At 33.9% G+C, this 21,895-nt stretch overlaps 1 protein-coding gene across 8 annotated transcripts in view; it reads right to left on the reverse strand.

The window, feature by feature from the left end:
• Lrrc7 (leucine rich repeat containing 7) overlaps nt 1–21,895 on the reverse strand; it is a 509,113-nt gene that overhangs the window by 216,895 nt on the left and 270,323 nt on the right. The gene's annotated exons all lie outside the window — the stretch shown is intronic.

The raw sequence follows: 21,895 nt of genomic DNA on the forward strand, positions 1-21,895 counted from the left end.
CCAAGAATATTTCTGCTTATTTAAATGATCTCCATTCTATAATAATAAGCAATATTGATGCATATTGTTTAAAGAAGAATAGGAATAGACTGGATACATTGATATTTTAACATGAGTTTCAATGGTAAACTCCTTTGTCTGAGTAGATAATGTATAAACTTCCTCTCAAATATTCCCATCATATTTAGAATAAATTTAATCTCTTATAGTGTGTAAAAAAATCTCTTACACAAGAAAAAACACTAAAAATACCAATGAGAGATATATATGTAAGTGGATATGCCAAAGAAGAGTATGCTTCATTCATTACAGTAAAAGAATTTTGATTTCCAGGTGTGATGGTTTGTGCCTGTAATCCCAGCACTTGGGAAGTTGAGGCATGCCTGGGCTACATAGCAAGACTCTCTCTCTACAAAAAAGAATTTCGATTGGAAGAATATTTTGGGTTGCAGACAATTATTTTTTCCATTTACTTTCTATTAAATATTTAATAGCAACTTTTTCTGATTTCATGCTTTATTAAAATATGTATAGTTTGCACCTTGAAAAATTAGGCTTGAATGTAAAATACTAAATGTATATATTAGAAAAAATCTTTTACAAAAATATCTGGCATCTCTGGAAACATAGCAATAAGGCAGATGAATGTACTATGGCTATTTGTAATTAAATAAGCTAAGAAATCATCTTTAAAAAAACCTGGCATTTTTATTCAATAACTTTTACTGCTAGCGCACCTGAATCCATTTATTTTATATACTGCAGAGTGACAAACGGTCACAAATTATAATGGGTTCTTATTGAACAAAATTTTTCAGTAGGAGACATTCTGAATCAGTTAATCATGCCCCATTTTCTCTCCGTATTTCCCCCAGAAAAGCCACCAATCACATATTTCAATTAATAATATACCTCCTTGTTCATAATTTTTGATGTACTACTTCTTATTCAAACTAAGTGCTATACTTTTACTAATACATAATAATTTAAAAATTGGATATGCTCAAATAGCAAAACACAAAGCCAATTATGATCTCCCAGATAAATGCAATTATGGTTGTACACAATATTAAATATGATTGAATGCCTCAGCTGCATTAGAAATTTCTTCTTGCTCCATCTATGCAGACTTTTATATTTTCAATTAAATATGAAAATGTGATATTTCATTATAATAGTTTTGCATATAGCTAAAAGTATTGCATACCAATCTTAAAAGCATTTCACTTTAGAAGGCAAGAAATACAGTCTTCAAATACATACAATTATTAATACATTAGAAGTACTTGGCCAATGCTCTAAAAGTTGAACAACTCCATGTATATAACAGACACACCAGGAATGCACATAGACTGAATAAAAATTACTTATCTGCATGTTTAATTGACAAGCAACACATAGGCATATTATTTGTGAAGATACTTTTTTCTTCTAGATTTTGCTTGAAGTTTGGTTATTTTTATTTATTTTGCACATAATATTAAGTAGTTATTTTAAAGAGACATTTATTTACAGATTCATATAGCTAATTTCCATCTTAACTTTCCACTATGTGCTTATTAAGTTTGCATTCTTATTTTGGTGATAAAAGAAAGATAACAGCATGTGTAAAATATTACAAAGAATATTATCTTTTCTTATTTTAAATATCTGACCATATTTTATAAATTAGACATAAATGATGCTACATAGCTTGAATCCCAAACTCAAGTCAAGCATGATTATACACTTTGTGCATTCTTCTTGGATGAGTTTGAAATATTCAACATGGTAGCTGCTAAACAATTTCATTTAGTGTTTTGTCTCAGATGTCTCTGCCTTATCATTTGTGCTTCTCATAGGTCATATAGTTTATTCAAGAATGGAATTATCTAACAGAGCAGTAATATAGCAGTCAATATTCTCATCTCACTATTGAACCACCCAAATTCAACATCAGCTTGAAAGCTTAAAGTATTACAGCATATGGTTTGACTTTGAAGATAGGGCACAAATACAAATCATTTTCTTTAAATATCAAGGTGATCAATATATACATCTTCATAGGCAAGCAACCTTTTATTCTTCAATTATATTGCATACATTTTTCCAATCTATGAGTCATTTGGAGTATGAGATTATTAAAATTCAATGAATTAAGGATGTTTTCATTATAAAATGCAATTATCTACCCTAGTTGTTAGTTAACCAGTAAGAAAATTTAAACCACATGTTTTTTTAACCTACAAAAGAGTGAACTAAGTAGAGGTAGTTGTGTTCAAGCTAAATCAAATTTTAAAATGCCTCTGTTCTAAAATATACATTATGCATGCTAACACTTTGAAACATTTCGTGGCTATGCTATTTCAAAGGCATTCAATAAATAAAGAGGAGGTTCTTTATCTATAGTCTCCAATTCTCTTCAGAACAAGGAGAAAGTGCAGCAAGCGGTAAGAGATATAAAAGGGAGGGAGTGATAAAATCTGCTTGGTAAATTCAAGAAATAATTCTAAGACAGCTTACTATTTGAGTCTGTGTTTTTGTTTTTGACTATTGAATGAGAATAAGGAATTCTAGGCATAGAGGAATGGCTTGTATAAATGTATTAAAAAACTTTGAAGCAAATAACTGGGGATGGTAATGTAGACTGTCATGCAGGAATTTAATATGGGGAGCATTGTTGGAAAATGAAGCAGTGTGTCCTTACATATTTATTTCTATACTTCACTGTTTTCGTTCAACCTCAAAGGAAGTTTCTCTTCTTTAATTCAGATAAAATTTCTATTTGTGCACTTGATCGCAGGCACTGACAACCTCTTTTAGGAAGGACCTGGCTTGAGTTTTACTCTCTTTCTCCTTCAGTGTCATATTCTTTACTGGATCCTTACTTCTAGGCTATGTGCAGTCCACATCTATGCTGCCTTCTCTTTCATCCCTTACATATATACCTGATAGCTAGCACAACATTTATTTCTTGTTCATTGAACTAAATTTTCTTAAGCATCTACTGTGTATAGGCAATGTACAAAAGAATGGGGAAATCATGGGGAATGAAGTCAATTGGTCTCTGTCCTTTTCTTCTGAGAAGGCCAGCTTATCTTACTTTTTACCAACCATTCACTTACCCCTTCCTGCTCTCTGAATTTTAATACCTTCCATGTTTCACAGCTACTTTGGTGACTTACAACAAATTCTAGGTTGAACACCTACATCTGAAGTTCTCTGGCTGACCTTAGACAAGGCATTTGACTTTTTTGACCTAGAGTCTTCTTACACTGTGAAATGTACATAATGATACTTTCCTTAGTCTATTCTATTGATGCTCTATAAAAAATGTAATATTTGCTTTACCTGTTGTCTAACACATAAAAGCTCAAGAATTATTGCTAGGTGTCAATGTTCAAAAACTGTTCTAATTCCAAAGACTAACATTTCTCAGTCTTTACCTTTGGAATCTCTTTGCTCTTTTTTTTTTTTTTTTACTATTGACTGTTCCTTTCATCAAAGATCACCGGTCCCTTTGGATTCTGTGACAAGTGACTTTTCTGCTTCACTTCATACAATATTGTCTTCCTCATGGGCTCTTTCTCTGCCTGTCACACCAATGTTGATAGTGTCAATTTTATTTCTTAAAATGCTAATTGATCCCTTTGCCTGTATCTCTGTTAACAACATTTTACACAGTAATCCCAACCTGTTAAAGCATTTCTTTTTTCTCAAATAAATACTCCATATTAATCCCAAAGGAAATTTAACCACATCATTCCCTGTTATGGATTGAACTATGTCCCATGAAAATTGATAAATTGAAATCTTAATCTCTGAATCTGACCATATTTGGATATGGCTCTGTTTTTTGTAGTACGGGGGCTTGAATTCAGGGCTTACACCTTAAGCAACTCCACCAGACCATTTTTTGTGTGATGGGTTTTTTTGAGATAGGACCTTGCAAACTATTTCCCTGGGCTGGCTTTGAACCTACCTCCTGAGTAGCTAGGATGACAGATGTGAGCCACTGGTGCGCAGTTGACTTTTTTTTCTTTTAAAGAAGTAATTCAGTTAAAATGAGGTCATTAGTGTTGATGTCATACTACTTTAATGTGGTATGAGAGGTATATTTGTAAAAGGAAGAGATTAGAATACACACACACAGTGGGGAAGACTACATAAACATGGCGGGGTGGCCACCTATAAATCAAGGAGAGAGACTTCAGAAGACCCATCCTGTCATCCTATTGGGATCTTTATTTTAGACTTCTATAGTCTCTAGAATTGTAAGAAAATAAATTTTTATTATTTAAGGAAAACAGTCCTTGGCACTTTGTTACAGCAACCCTAGTGAAAGAAAAACACTACTTTGTATTTTTTTTAACAGTCATCAGAGTAAAAAGGACAGACTCTTTTATTTATTTATTTACTTGGTGGGACTAAGGTTTGAACTCAGGACTATGCGCTTGCAAAGCAGGCCATCTACAGCTTGAGCCACGCCTCCATTCCATTTTGCTGTGCTGGGGTCTCACAAACTACTTGCCCAGGCTGTCCTCGAACCATGATCTTCCTGATCTCAGCCTCTCAAGTAGCTAGGATTACAGGTGTAAACCAGCAGCACCTGGAAGAAGCTTAATTTAACAAGCCTCCATCTTCCTACCCACCTTCCTCTCTGACCACTCTTTGCCATCATGCTACATCTTTAACAACCCTTCACTGCTTACCATTCTGTGTACATTCCATGTGCACACTGTACTCCTTACCCTTGTACCTTTGATACCACTGTCCTCTTCATCTCTAACATGATCATTATAACTATTTATTAGTTTTCCTTGACACTTTTGAGGCTTATTTTGTTTACACAGTTGAGATTTTACTGTACAGGCAATTGTGCATTCTGTTTTTATTTGATTCGATATTATTCTTTGCACATTTTCCCACCACTGAAAAACAAATTCAATGGCTTTGTAACATATTCCACCACATTGATTTACTTTAATAAAGCTAATCGAGCTCCTATAACCAGAAATTCGGAAGATGTCATTGATTGCTCTGGGATTGATAATAAGCTTTATGGTATGATTTGCAAACCTCAAACTCCAGATCTCTTTTTGGCTTCTCAACCTGTTTACCTCTTCGACCTTAACACCATAAAATTCATTCACTAAAACTGTGCTAGTTCACATCTAAACTCATTATTTCTCTTAGCATCTTCTCATCTTTCCCACTCCACTCAGATCTTTGTTTCTGCATCTGTTTATGGTACAATGACTCACCCAAGCAACACATTTCCCAAGCCAGCAGCCAGCGAGTCACTTTGACTTTCGTTTTCCTTCAGTCTTACCCAATTCAAAATAACTTGCTTTGAATTTATCTCCTAAGTGTATGTTTTGCTTTATCAACTCCACTGCCACTGACTTAAATTTGTTCTCAGGATTTCTTGGCAATTAAAATGGTCTGTAAACCCATCAATCTGTCTTTAGACTCCTCAGTTCCATCTTGCTCAGATTTGCTTCATTTTTTTTCTTTTATTATTCATATGTGCATACAAGGCTTGGTTCATTTCTCCCCCCTGCCCCCACCCCCTCCCTTACCACCCACTCCACCCCTTCCCTCTCCCCCCCACCCCCTCAATACCCAGCAGAAACTATTTTGCCCTTATTTCTAATTTTGTTGTAGAGAGAGTATAAGCAATAATAGGAAGGAACAAGGGTTTTTGCTGGTTGAGATAAGGATAGCTATACAGGGCATTGACTCACATTGATTTCCTGTGCGTGGGTGTTACCTTCTAGGTTAATTCTTTTTGATCTAACCTTTTCTCTAGTTCCTGGTCCCCTTTTCCTATTGGCCTCAGTTGCTTTTAAGGTATCTGCTTTAGTTTCTCTGCGTTAAGGGCAACAAATGCTAGCTAATTTTTTAGGTGTCTTATCTATCCTCACCCCTTCCTTGTCATTTTACTTGATCTTGTCCTTAACTTAATGTTTTTCAGTGGATCACCAGATCTTTGAGACCAAGTTCCAACTCTTCTGGCAAGGTCCTGTACTCAATGTTTTACATATACTATGTCATTCAATCCTTTTTGTAACCCTTTTCCATTTGGTATCAGTATTTCTCAGATAACTATATTGTGATCATTTCTTATGTGTCTATGTGTCTGATTCCATCCCCATATTGGGAACTTAGAAGAATAAGATATAAAAATTAAAAACTGATAATGTGTCTAAACAACTGTGTTGGCAAAATCTTCACTGTATGTTTGCAGTAGGGTGCAATGGCTCATGCCTGTAGTCCCAGCTACTCAGAAGGTAAAAATCAGGATGATTGAAGCCAGTCTGCATTAAGAAAAAGTTAGCAAGACTCCATCTCAACCAGTGTGCTGATGCATATCTGCAATCCCAGGCACACAGAAAGGCATTGGTAGATGAATCACAGGACCCTATCCAAAAAGTAACTAAAGAGAAAGAGGGTTGTGGGTGTGGCTGAAGTGGAAGAGCACCTGGCTAGTAAGTGTGAGGCCCTGAGTTCAAACCCTGAGAGAGAGAAAGAGTAAGAGAGGGTAGGAGGGTTTTCAAAGAATAAGAAGCTTTCAATAAAATCCTAATAAATCGTGAAATACAAAAGTATTTTAATAAAATTTTTGTAATCCAAGTCTTTTCTGAACAAGTTTATTTTATACCATAACTTCAAAGAATCTGAAAATATGTGACATATTATTCCTATGGTGAATTTAATATATATAAAGTTTTCAAGGCTTAGTCAATTGACTGTTGACAAAACAATAAACACATTGCTAAAAACACTGTAATTCTAAGAATAACTCATGAAATCACAAGTAGTAATCAGGAGAGGTGCACATTCATCATTTCAAACATGGGAACTTAATGGAGCCATGACAGTAAGCAGTAATTACCAAAAGAGCACTAATGCAGAATTGATATTCTGTGCTAACAAAATTAATTTTGAAGCTAATTGGAAAGAAACTTTGTTTTGAATAATACCACTATGCAGCCTGATTATTGTTGTGATTTTTTTATTATTTTTAAGAATGTTGTGATGTTTACATTTACTAGAACACTTAGTAATAGCCTCTAAAGGCAGGATTATGGCAAGAAGTTTTATGAATAGAAAATGATAAATAATCCTTTAATCAGAAGATCCGTATCTGAAAAGACTGGGTTTCATCAGATTCTAACCTCTAAAATTTCCTTAAGTTCACTTTGAAAAGATAAAAGGATAAACTTTTTCATCTTTAAGCATGGTATTCTGTGCCACCCACTGTGGGTTCTCTAATTTCTCTCCAGATTTATGTCCCAGTAGCAGTCCTCAGTTCTTCTCTTTCTGGCTCAGAAACCCTGTCTCCTTGGAAACCCCTACCTCCCATAAAGGATCCATAGTCTTGATGGAGAAGGAGCAAGAAGATTCCCCTCTCTTCTCCCACCATTTGTTCTTTTCTTCTTTTCAGACCTAGTGACTTAAAAATAAACTACACACCCAGCCTTTGTCATTACAAGACTCACCCTTCCAGATCTTGTATTTCAACATTTGAGAGTTAGAAATAAGGCATCTAAGGTGAAGGCATCCTGTTGAATTCACCCTGAGCTTCGTTCTTTTGGCATTTAAGAATGTGCCATCTTATACAAATTAGATGGGATACTTTCAGACACAGTTATTTCTTTTCAAACTTTTCATTCATCACAAAGTGTTCTTTTCCATTCAGCAGTAACATATAGGAGCTCTGCTGGTGAATATGAAGTTATCTTGGTCATCGACTGATTGCTAGGTTATTCTTAATATGCTCTATCTCAGTGTCTATGTATGAGGAATTGTCTTCAGTGGCTCACTTATCCTGAATCTCTTAAGGGCCTTTGTTCCTTGGCTGTAGGATTCTGACAGCTATTAATTTTGTTTCCAAAGTGCTCCCATTGGTTCCTTTCTACAAGCTACCTTTAGCTCTTCCTTCCACCAATTAGGCTTTATGTAGTCTCATGCCTAAAACTTATATATTTAATGACTATTTGCTGAATGTTGGATGTGTGTTTGGCTGGCCAGTGGTCAGCTGAAGCTCCACTAGGACACTGTAAAGTCAATCCCACACTGGTGCTCAGCTTTTCCCTTTTAGGCAAGGAAGTTGATTCCTCTAGGTTTGTTGAGGGTCGGGTATAAGTAGGATGTTCTCAGGATGAATAGCAAGTCCCTTTACTTTCATACTTATGTTGTATACTTATTCTGTCCCTAACAGCTAATGCCAGCAAATAACTTTCTGATTGCACATGGATGCTAGACTTTTTCAAGAACTAACTTACTTTTGCACCCTCATGTTTCTCTTCCTTAGAAATAATAGGCAACTTTCCTAGGACAGCATTGGTTGACACTTCTTCCTGGCTTCCATAGTAAGTTCCAGTCTGTTGTACATCTTATTTGTTGGTATGAATATTCAAGTTTCCCTAATACGTTATGTGGTATTGCCTCTCTTTGCCAGCAATTCTTTGCATCTGGTGATGAAAAGATTGCAAAACTACCTTTTCTTCTTCAGCTACAAAGTTCTTTGTTCAAGTCTAGGGGATGTTAATGCCTTTTGTGTTGAACAGTATTTCATCAGTGGTAGAAATCTTGTCTGATGATGTAATTGTCACATTGCCTTATTTCTGGCACTTCAAACAAGATGATGGATAGTTGATGCTCTTTTCTGAACATCAAAATAGAATATATCTAGTGATTAGATTACTGATTGCTGACTGCCAGTGTATGGAAGATTCAAAATAGGCTTCTTCCAGCCTCTTGTTCTTGTCAATATGCTTTCTACATACATTCTTTTTAATTTTGCCATACTGGGTTTGTACTCAGGGCCTGAGCCCTTGCTAAGTAGGCATGCTATTCCCAACCCTTTTTTGCTTAGTTATTTTTAGATATAGTCTTGCTTACTGCCCAGGGTCAGCCTTGGACCAAGACCCTCCTATCTATGTCCCACATGTAGCAGGGATTACAGACGTGAGCCCTCATTCTCAGGTTATTTGTTGAGAAGGGGGATTTCACTAATGCTTTACTCTAATTGCCTTAACTGTGACCCTGCTGATCTCTGCTGCTAGGTAGTTGAGATTATGTGTGCACCAACATGCCTGGCTATAAACAAATTCTTAACAGGATATGTTTGAAGCTCTGTTGTTGAATACCATTGTAGATTTTTATTCTGACCAAATTCATCTTTCTGTTCTCTATGCAACTACACTATTTATTTTATATGCTTGCTACTGCTACAGTCATTAGAGATAGAAATGTGAAACACATTCTTTCATAAAGGAGCTTTGTGGAAGGGAAGATCTGCAAGGGAAACAAGCTAATAAAAAAACCCACAATGGATTTTTTTTTTGGCTAAGAGAGTACAGAAGAGAGATGCTGAGCTAGTCTGTGGTAGCTTAGACAAGGCTTTCTGGAGGTGTTTATCTCCACTGAGTCAGAAGGAGGAGGAAGTAAGTTAATCAAAAAGTAGGGATAGATGTATCAGACAGAAACAACCATACATCCAAAAGTCCAGAGATAAGAATGTAATTTTGGGTGACTGGAGCATAGAGTGTACAGAAGAGAAAAAAGTAGTGAAGAGAGGCAAGAGAGATAGATGAGGGCTGGTCATGGAAGACCATTATCTTAAGGAGTGTGGATATTTTTTTTTTTGAGGGTCATTGACGTTATTAAAGATTTTAAGGTAGAAAGTGGCATTGAATTTGTATTTAGCTTTGAACAAACAGAGTGGAGGGTAGTAAGGGTGGAGATAGAAAAGTAGGTAATTTTAATAGTTGGTAAACCTGAACTAAAACAATAGTAATAGAGATTCAGAGAAGGGAAAACATTTGAGAGTGACTACACATGCTAGTAACTTGACATTTATGTAATTATTAGATTAACGGCTGTCTCTGACTAAATATCACTTTTATGAGGACAAAGATAAGATTTGCTTTTGCCCATCATTGTATTTTATACCTAACACAATGTCTGTCACAGAAGTGCCTAATAAGCATTTGTTGAGTGACTGCTATAATGAATGAATTAAAAAGGTATATTCATATTAGTGCATCCCAACATTCAGCATTATATTAAGAAAAAAGGGTACAGTGAGGAACAAGCTAGGCAAGATTTCTGTTCTCAGGGAGAAAAATTTTTTTTTCATTTTTGGTGGGATGGGGGTTTGAACTCAGAGCCTCACCCTTGCTAGGCAAGCACTCTGTCACTTGAGCCACTCCACCAGCACTTCAAGGAGAAATTTTAGAAAAGGAAGAGATGAGTAACAGATAAGAGAATTTATAATAGTAATCAGTGTTACACAGAAATTAAAATAGAGTTTTTGGGAAAATTCCTAAGATGGGAGTGGCTACTTTAGATTGGAGGGTCATCAAAGACCTTTTTTGGTAAGTGACATTTGATTTGAGATTTGGATGATAAAAAAAAGGAGCCAGCCTCTGGGGGTAGAAAGTTCCAGACAGAAGTAAATGAATAAGCAAATTAGACAGATTTGACAGAATTTGCTGACTGACTGGATGTGGGAGTAAGAAATAGGTCTAAAATGACTCATGGGACCTAGAAAATGTTACTTCTATTAGCTAAGCCTGGAAATATTGGAAAAAGTACAGATAGTGAGGAAAAGGATGTGTTCAACCTAGGCCTGTTGACTTTAAAGTTCCTGTCATGAATTGAAATACACAGATATTAATTCACCTCTTAGGACAGACTCTCTAATTATCCAAAGGGTATGAACCACTCTAGAGGATTGTTACAACACTATTCTCCAAGTGAAACCCTTTTCACTACATTTACTGAAAGTCTTCCACAAACCTGCTGCTCTTCAGAACTAATAGGCTCTGTTCTTATAATTTGGAATTTGCTATCAATGTGGACATCCAAAGGTTACATGCTATTAATTATTGGTAGGCTTTAGCAAGACTAATTATTTCTAGTCATACATTTGGGAATCTGGATTCTTCTACCATATCTTTCAGTGTAATGACCAGTATAAACACTCAGTTTCAATTTAAAATTTTCTTGTAAAAATGGTTAAAAGAAGCCTGATGTTTTTGGAGTCCCACCCACTTCTTTTGTCCAGCAAAATAACTTATATGTCATATATAAGAACATACTATTACTTTTCTATGTTCAACCACGATGTGGGGGTCTGATTCAGAGCTATGAACTTTACTGCAAATACTTTTCAAAACTTTCTTGGGCTATAGACTCTCTTTATGTCATAATGAAAAGGGTAATAATTAGACTTCTTTACCAGGCATACTTTTGTAGTTAACTTGGAAGGTGTCATAAAAATGAGTATTCAAAGTAGAATGTGCCCCTTTCTACAGACATGCCAGAGACCACTCTCCTCCTTAGATACACAGCTACTGTGACTTAACAATGAAATACTATTTCAGCAGGCACAGTTCAACTACCAGGAATTTGATCTGATAAAACCATACTATTTATTACATAACTTTCAAAAAGTGCCATAAAGCTAGACTTTAACAATTGATGTTATCTTGTGTGGGTAGGACATATGCACTTGTCTCTGAACTACAATACATTTTATTTCCAGTTCCACCACACAGATGCTATGAGATAAAAACCCCCCCAAATGTCAAGAGCTTCTGGTTTTGAATTAGTATTCTCCATTCGCCTCTTTGGTTCAGCTATACTAGCTGGATATTTTCATTGACATCTGGGTTCTGCTTGCTTTTTTAAGTACTGTGGCATCAATTTAGCACTTATTACCAAGCAGATATCCCTGAATTTGACTTTCTACCTCCTTGGATGTATTATATACTTAACTTTTTCATCAGACCTGTCTGCTACTCTCCTATTTGGTCTTATTTCCATTCCTAGTTCACTGTAAACTGAACCTGCTAAATTGCTTGTCATGCCCAGAAGGATTGAAAACACGTATTGAATCTGTTATGTTTTGGTGAGTCAAAGTCCATTAAAAAGATTTTGCAGTTCTCAAGTTACTATAGCTAGATTTTTACTGACATTCTCATTTTTCTAAATCAATATGTACACACAAGGTCATGTAAAGTTGTGCTCACTGAATATTGTTTAAGAATGCAATTTACTGAATTTATCTAAGGAACACTGTGAATATTATCTAGAAAAATACCAACACTGTTCAAGATGTGGATTTAACAGCTGATTGTAATATAAAAATTTATAGACTGCTATATGAAAATGCTTTGCATATATATAAAACTAAATTACAGTTATAATTATATATTGTTATATAATTATAATTTTTTATAAATAATGCAATTTTGTCCTATATATTTTTCTAGTGTAGTTATAATTTCAAGTTTCTCATATATTTTGTGCCTTCTCCTCATTTCCCTTGTGCTGTTTTACTCCCTTATCATTTGGACTCCAGTTTCAATGCATAAGCCAGTATATTTCTTATCTTATTTTTTCTGACACTTGTATAATCACATACAAGCACATACAGATACCAATACAGGAAGTTGTAGAATTGTTCACTTTATAAAAATATATCATACACTCTTTTTTTGAGACCTTCTTCTCTCCCTCAATAATAACTTGTAGAAATAATCAGTTCAGTGTTTAATGAGTTTTTCTTAGTCTCTTTTTGATGGTACAAACAATGCTGTAGGAAACTTTGCTGTAAGTTAAGAAATATTCCCTATCATAGGTTTTGAATATGGCACAGGCCAGTCTAACTGCATTCTATTTCAAGTGATCACCTATTGTACCAAATACAATTATTAAACAATTCGTCCTTTCTCACTGATTTAAAACACCAATCTTGCCATGTTTTAAATTCTATAAATACTGTGATCTTCTGACGTTTTAATTTTGTTCGAGTTATTTTTATTTTATGACAATATTTATTTGATAATATGTTCTGATACCTGACAAAGTAAGTTTTCTACTATTAATACTTTTTATTATAAGTTTTTGGCTGTTATACATCATTTATTTTTTCTGGTATAAACAGATAAGATTATTTCAATTAAAAGCCTTCTGAGTCCTGAGGGGAACTAGGTCAAATGAATAGTGAACTTCTTAATGAGAAATAACATTTTAAGATATTAAATCTTATATAAGAAATAATGTCTTTTCATTATTTTTCAAATCTTCTTATATGTTCTTCAACATGAATTTAGAGTTTCCTTTCATAAGCATAATGGCTTTCTTGTTAAGTTTATTTGTCAATATTACTTTTGTTGCTCTCGGGAATGGAATATTTATTTCAGTTTCCTCATCAGTGATTTGTCTCTAGGATGAAAAAAATTATTGCCACTCATATATTTTTGTCTCCAGCCATTTTGCAAAATAATTCTTATTCACTACAGTAGTATATTAGGGCTCAGATTTTCAATGTGAACATAGTACAATGATACTGTTGGTGAAGAATGTAACTGTTACTCAGTTATTTCTACTTAGATACATGTTATCTAAGTAGTGTATCTACTAGTAGTGTGTATCTACTTAGATACACAGAGGTCTGTCTTTGAATACCTAACTACCTTTAAGAGATGTGCAGTACTGAGTCTGGGGATGTACCTCAGGGATACAACACTTACTTAGCATTTGAGAAGACCAGAATTTAATTTCTAGCACTGGATGAAGGAGGAGGCGATAATAAGAATAATAATGGTAAGAATAATAAGACAAATAAGAGGAGGAAGAGAAGAAAGAGGAAAAGAAGGAGGAGGAGAAGAAGGAGCAGGAGAAGGAGTTGTAGTTGTATGATATTTGGCAAGTCACTTAACCTCCTTAAGTCTTATTTTCCTTGTTTTAAAATGGGAACTGACAATGGTACCTACAATATAGTGACATCATGAACTAAATATGTTGATACATATAAAGCAATTTAGTACAGTGCCTGGCAGGTATAAAGCTGTGAGGTGATGAAGAGATTCTACAGGAATCATGGAGTAAAAATGATTCATGTAAAAATACAGCTAGCAAAATGAAATTCAGTGATATATATGTATCTCACCTAGTGAACTTTTTAAAGTTTAAAAACCAGCAAAAAACAAAAAGAAAAACCATAATCAGAAAATTGATATTGAATACTAAAAGAAAAACAAAATTGTGGGAACCATTGGAGAAAAGACAATGAGCTCATCAGTGGGCTGTAGTAGAAATGGATGCATCCCATAAATATACTCATTTCATTTAGCTCAATTTAATTTATCAATAAAGGAAGATTCGTAAATATCTAAATATTTACACGTATTTTCAAAATCTAAATTAATCTTGGTAACCTCTCTAGGAAAACTTTTTATTTGTTTTCATATGGGTTTAAATGAATTTATCAAATTTGTCAGATTAAGGAAACTTTTTTCTACAATTATGAATTCCTATGTCTTTCTCAACTTTGTTAGCTCTTAATTAAATCACTATGTTTAGAGAAAAATTAACACTTAAATTTTTATAATTTAGCTAAGAAAAAGCTAAAGTGATTAGTTTATATATATTTGTCAGAAAATAATATCAGAATCCACTAATTGCCACCAAAGCAAATTAAAGGCAATAAAAATTCTTAGCTCAACTTAAAATTAAAGCCTTTACTACCAAAAGAAGAAAGAATATTCAAATTAGCTATTAATAGAATGTAGAATCAGTTGAATGTGATTATATTTGTGTTATTACATACATAATAATTCTACTATATTTAGATGATACTAAACTACTATGTTAGAAAACCTGTTGAATAAACTTCAGAAATAATAGTGCATATATTTGTTGTTTGCATACTAATAGATTAGCATTTAAATTTTTCTTCATGCTAGTTGCCAAAAATTTTCAAAACATTCAATTCCAATACATTTATTAGTATAATTTGTATATAAACTGATGGTAAAACCCTCAGTAGAAACATGCAATATTACGGGTTGTATAGGAGGCACTAGATTTGGTATTGAGTTTGTCCAGGAATACTTTTTTGGGGGTGGGCAGAGGAGCTTATTTCTGTTTATGAAAAGTGGCATGCATCATGAAAACTGGCATGCATTTCTTGATCAGTTACCTGGAATTAAGAATGCAATTCATTATACTGTCAATTTCTCCCCTCAGATTTGTCAATATTTGCTTTATATAGTTAGATGTTCTGATATTGGAGATATATATCTGCGAATCAGTTTTATATACATATATCAACCGTAATATCTTTTTGCTAAATAGGCCCTTTTATCATTATGTAATAAATTTTTTTGTTTCTAGAGAAAAGATGATGCTAGGAATGGAGGAGGTTACTAAGACAGATAAGCTAAAAGGACACAAAGAACAGTTCCTTGAGAAACAGAGATCAGATAACTCAGGAGATGCAAGATGGGATTTACGCCAGGGGCAATTTAGGGCAAGTGTCTATGACTCATGGTTTAGTGGACAATATGAGCCTTTTGGCATCCATGGCAGTTGGTATCTGGATCCACTGTGTATCTGCCATTGTGGAGTAGAGCAGGCAAAACAAGGACAGAATTGGTAAACTTTGAACCCAGAGGCCTGGTCAAAATTTCCACTCAGAGGATGAGTGGGAAAAGAGAAAAGAGAACATTGGCAAAGACCTTCCAAAATAGTAATATTGAAGAAGTCTAGATGGTCTCCTTTTTAACTGCATTTATTTTTGTCTTGAGGAAGGACTATGATAGCATCTCGCTTCTCCAAGAAGAGTCTCTTGTCTTCTGCTTTGCTCTCTTCCAAGGCAAAGGTTGCATAAACTTTGGTTTTTCATGCATCAACTATGCACACAACACTACTGGGTACAATATACATATTGTATTAAACCTAATGACTATGTATCTAATATGTATGGGAAAATGAAATTCAGAGAAGCTAAAGACTTTCTCTCAAGCACAAAAGGTAGTAAGGGATAATAGAGATTTGAAATCACGTTTATCCCATTCTAAATCCCAAGCCTCCTCCACTCGGTCATGATGTACCTGCTGTAGGCAGGGAACCATAGGTTGAACTACGGAAAAATGATACAGATTTTATTTTGTAAACTTAAAAAAAATCACCAATAGAATTTTTGACTTTCAGGCATTGGTGCATTTTGGAAATCTATATTGGATTTTGGTAGATTACTCTGTATTTTGCCAATAAACTATTGAAACAGGACATTTAACAACTGTTTTTCTCCACAAAGCAATTTCATTTTTATTGCATACTTTTCAAACAACAATTTCATTCTGTATGACATTCAAAAAATATATGGATTTCCATTGCATCGGGTCACCTCAAGTAAATTAGTTTAAAAATAGTTTATGATATAGCAAAAATTCATATTCTTTTAAAAATATTACTTGTTCAGGCATCCCAGATGTGGGATAAATCAGTGTGCATTCCTATTTGAAACTGCAGATGAAAAAATGTCAGGAAACAATGGAAGAAATTTTAAGGAATTAAATTTTCTTCATTTCAATTATATTCAAAGGGGTCAACTTAAAGACAGGCCATAGTTAAAATAGAACTATGCTGATTTACTTATTTCAGACTTATTTTCTGGATAAAATGGGAATAACAAACATAACATAAATTTAATGGGATTTCATATCTTCTACAAAAAACCTTATCACTGGAATATCCATCAGATTTCATAAGGAAGTAAATCTTATTCATCAACCAATCATGAATGTTAATAATTATATTTAATAAATAAAAATATTATATACATTATTGAATTATAACTGAAGAAAGATTTTCAGGTTTGTCATTGCTACCATAAAAGGAAATAGCTATCCACTGCCCTAAATCAGCTTAGTTCATCTTTCTCATCCACTTTCTCCCACAATTTGCTGTTAATACTTGTGCCTTCATATTGGATTAGACTCTTTCAGTATGTTTCTTTCTATTACAGTCTGAAAACTTATTTCAAATGTAAAATTTTCTGTCAGGAATTATTTATAAAAGGAAAAAAGAAATGAAGGAGCTAATTCTTATTGAGAACTCAAGTAGAACGAAATTCTATTATATTATGGCTATTTTACAACTTTTAATAGCTCACAAGTCAAATATGGTTCTTTAAGGATAACAATGGAACATACTGCTTACCACTCATCAATCCATTTAAAGATTTAAATGTTAACATTTACAAGCACAACACATTTAGGAAGCTATAGCAACTCTGGTAAAATGTGTCAACCACAATTTATAACTGCATTACAGATATTCTGATACAAAGTGCTTTAAATGGTTTGCTTCCTAAAGAACAACATTTGGCACTCTAGGAGAGGCCATATTGTTTCACAACACACTGTAACTTCTTTGTCATTTCCTTCTTCAGAACACATTTTCATTTTACATAGTGTTATGGCAATTCATTCCTTCTAAACTATTCTATAATAATTTTTCTTATTGATTGGGATGTACCAGTGCCTAGATCAAAGGAGCACTTAGATAAATGAATGTTTAATCTAAACCCTCCTGGCCTATTTTACCTAGTGTAAGTACTCTTAATGTTAGCACACCTCTTTCAACGTGCCTGCACCCGTTTCTGAGTGTGTATTGTCCTTTGCTTTGCTTTGTTAATAAGCATTATGGGTTTCCAAAAAATTTTTTCTTATACAGAAACATACTCTAAGAATATAACCAATAATGTATCCCCAGCATGACAATAATAAAAAATGTATCCAGAGTTGGTATTTATTTTTAAATTAATATTGTCAATATATTCACATAAGTAATTTAAGAAGGCAAATAAAGCTCACATATAACTCGTGTCATTTTAGCCATGTTATTATACTTCCAATGTTTTTTTGAAAACAAAAGACACTAACAACAATTTGAATGAGTAGTCTACTCTCTCCAAAGCCAGGAGGATGGTCTTCCAGTGAAATGAGAAAAAGATAAATAATGTACATTATGCTTGAATTATTAATTTATCAATAATTAAGAACCAGCTATAGTAGACCAATTATTTAATGATAAAATAACAGAGAGTTTAACTTCTTACTAATTCATTGTCCTTAAAATATTTTAAGCATTTACCATATGCCCCAAGTGAATGGCATTATTCCAGGTACTAAAGTGTTTCTTTCATATTATACTATTTGTTTTCATTTAGCTAGTGTTGTTTGAGAACTTTCCTTTTTCCCCACATTGTTGCCAATAAAAATGTAATAGATAAGAAAAAAGTTCTTCCCTTTGCAAGTTTACTGTCTTCTTGGGGTGTACCCATAGGACAAAAATTCAACATTATGTGATACATGCTTCATAGAGAGATGTATAAAATGGTATTTAACAAGGAATAGAAATTATTGATTTTTCCTGAAGGGTCAGGAGACAATTTATAGAGAAAATGGCAGTTGGATTACACTTTGAAGATTCATATTAGATCAAAAATGAGAAAAGGACAAATAAAACATTTCTTCTGGTCCTTTTTATAGCCTCACTTACTTCTGTCTCCCATCTTAGATTTTATAGTCTGAATCCCAATCACTGTCCTGCAAACAGCTAGTTTCCCTTGTCCCTTCTTCCCATCTGGCTTACTGGCAAAACACAGTAAGTTCCTTATAAGTTTGCAAAATATCTGACTTTTTTCAGAAGGATGCTAAACTTTCCTGGCTGGTTTCCTTCAAATGTAGAACCTTCTCTCAAATGTGCAGTCAACACTGCATGATGGTTCTATCCCTGCTTCTGTGGACACTTTCACTGTGTCTTGTTATCTCACCTCCTCAAGCATTTATTGTTGTAATTATTTCCCTTTTCCTCTGAATCATTAACTCCTCTTTCTAGTGGATCATCTTCAATGATGTGCAAGTATTCTTTACAATAATTCATCTTTACAAAATCCTTCCCCTGATGTAATGTCCCCATCTGGTTATCAACACCTTTTCACTGTTTCATTTTGCAGCTAAACTTTGAGGAATTGTCTGCACTTGTCTCCTTTTGCTTATCTGTATTCTCTCCCCAACTACTCTAATGAGGCTGCACATATTGCACTACTGAAATAGCTCTTATCAAGCTTCTATCAATGACCTATATCTTGCTAATGTCAATGCTTCATTTCTTTTCCCATCTTACTTAACTTCTTGGTAACATTTGGTGCAATTGACTTCTCTCTCTTGCATTTTTTTCTAGACTTCTGTGACACTACCTGTAGTTTTTCCCCCCTTAACTCTAAGGCTCTTGCTCTCAGGATCTTTTATAGGCTCCTCTTCCATGCTCGAACTATAAATATTGAAGTGTTCCAATCTTAATTGTGGGTCCTTATCTCTTCTCTATTGATATTCCCTTGCTTGACAACTTCAATGAATATAATAACTTTAAATATCATCTCACCATGATGGCTCTTAGTTTTATATATCTTTCTCACTGAGTAGATGGTTTATGTATCTAATTCCTTACATTTGATTATCTAATAGGCATCTCAAACCTTCCATTGCCAATCTCATATTCTTGATGCCCCACCCCCATCTGCTCCCCTTCAAATTTTGTTTCCATTAAGAAATTGTGCTATCATCCATCCAGTTAGCCAAATTCAAATGCTAGGAATGTTCCCTAATTCCTGCTTTTTTTCTTTTCACCATAGTTCTGTCATCAAGAAGGCTATAACTCCAAAATGAGTCTCATATCTTCTCACTCACCATCTCCTTAACTACAACTCTGGACACAGTGACCATCATTTCTAATCTTCACTGTTGCAATAATCTAATGGGTATTCCTCTTTCAATTTTGACCACTTTAAACCCCTTCTCTGTAGAGCAGTTAGACTGGTCATTATAAAGTTAGATCAAATCATACATTTTTTTGCCTCTATGTCTTCCAATTACTATCAGAATATAATTCTATTTTTCAAACATTACACACACAATGTCTAACACATATTAAACACATAGAAGATATTTCATAAGTTTCCCCCTGCCCCCACCTCTCCTCCTTCATCCTACTCTAACCACACATCAACTGCTCTGGCCTTTTTGTCTTTAGATACATTGAGCTTGTGTTATGTGACACAACTCGAGTGTTTTAGACTTGTTCTTTTCATTGTTGTTTTTGTTCTTTCTCTAGAACTTCATGACTCATAATTGAAGTCTAAATGAAAATGCCCCCTCTTCACAAAGGACTTCCTGGACCAGCTTAGCTAAAACAAAAATAGAAACATCAACCAACAGCTCCTCAAACCTTCAAAAACCCAAAGTCTATAACATCATCCTATTTACTTTTATAGCAGTTATTTATATCACTCATTTGTTTATCCTTTATCTTCTGTCAACCTCCACCACATCTGAATGTCACTGAAGAATAGAGAATCTGTTTCTATTGTTCATTATTATACTTCCTGATACCTAGAATATTATACAGTATGTACACGATTAGGTACATGATCAATTAAGGATATTTTTATTTGACTTGTACATTATCTGAAGTAACTGTTCATTGGGATGGATACAAAGTCATAAACCTGCAAATCATGTTTAAAAAATTAAGTGGGAAGTGTTAGGAGGAGAAGAAGGGGTCAAAATGTCTTGAATATTGTGTTTGTAGGTTTAGATATTATTGTATGAGCAATGAGAAACCAAAGACTTCATTTTATATCCTCTCCTTTCTTCCCATCCTTCCTCCCTTTGTCCCTCCAAATGCTCTCTTCCCTCTATCTTTCTATCTCTCCCTCCCTTTTGGAAATACTGGGACTTGAACTCAGGGCCCTGTGCTTGCTAGGGACGTGCTCTACCACTTGAGTCCTGCCCCCTGCTGTTTTTGTTTTTAGTTTGTTTTTTCAGATGAGGTCTCAGGCTTTCACCTGGGTTGGCCTTGGACCATGATCCTCCTTCCACCTACCAAGCAGCTGGGCTCACAGGCATGTAACATCATACCAGGCTAAATTCTTTATTAAACAGAGCCTTGAGGTATTAGATTTTCCTTTTTTAAAACTAAAGTATGTAAAAAATATTTAAAAATATATGGATGTAATAATTTAAGAGATGCCTTTTATGATGATATTTCGAATAAGATTGGATATTCCATTTTCTTTGGAAAGTGCCCAAAACATAAAGCAAAATGAAATTTTTGCTTTTAGAGATATGTTTAATTAAGAAATGTTTCACTATAACCAGAAGAGTCAATAAATAGCCTTAATGACATTTTAATGTGATTAAAAAACAAAATAATTCACTTATTTAAAATATCCCTGAACATTTTCTAAGAAGAGAATGTAATTCTTACTTTTTAGTCAAGCCATATAGCATAATATATTCTATCTATCCCATCATTTTAGAATTAACACAAATCTAAAGAGTTAATGTTTGAAAAGTTATCTTTTCAATCTGTTTAATTTTATTTCAAAATTTGCTTCTAAAATTATAAAGAATTTATATAATAACTAGAAAAAATTACTATTTTAAACAGAAGTCATCTTAAGGTTATGAATAAAGTTCAATTTAAAGAAAAAAGAATAGCATTACAATGCAGCTAAGTAAAGGTTTTGGTTCCTTTTGCATATAAACAATGCAAAACTAAGTATAATAGAGTAAGTGATTTGACAGGGAAGAAATCATAAAGCCATGAAAGGACAAATTAAAATCTCATGTTACAACAGAAAATATAAAATACACATCCAAAGGAATTAAAATCATGAAATTAATATCCTACATGAATTTTTATTTTAAATATTGCTCAGGCACTGATCTTAAATGTCACAGAAACTGTGGAAAACTATAGCAATTTAGAAATACTCCCCTTGCATCTGTTCAGCAGAAAATTAAGCTTTTTAAAGTTGTATTTTGCATATTCAAAGTCCTGAAATAACCCTACTTGAGTAGAGAGGAAGATGGAGACATGAAGAAAAGAGAACATTTGTGGTTGTTTGGAGCATGTCATCTTTTAGTGTGTCCTGTTGTACCAACTATCAGTAACAGTTGTTGTTGTTCATTTGTGAAGAGTCCTTGTTACAAGTAAAAAATCAAACATGGGTGGCAGGAAAATCTTGTAAAATGTTGTA

Source organism: Castor canadensis, chromosome 7 (genome assembly GCF_047511655.1).
Source record: "Castor canadensis chromosome 7, mCasCan1.hap1v2, whole genome shotgun sequence".
Lineage (NCBI taxonomy): Eukaryota > Metazoa > Chordata > Mammalia > Rodentia > Castoridae > Castor > Castor canadensis.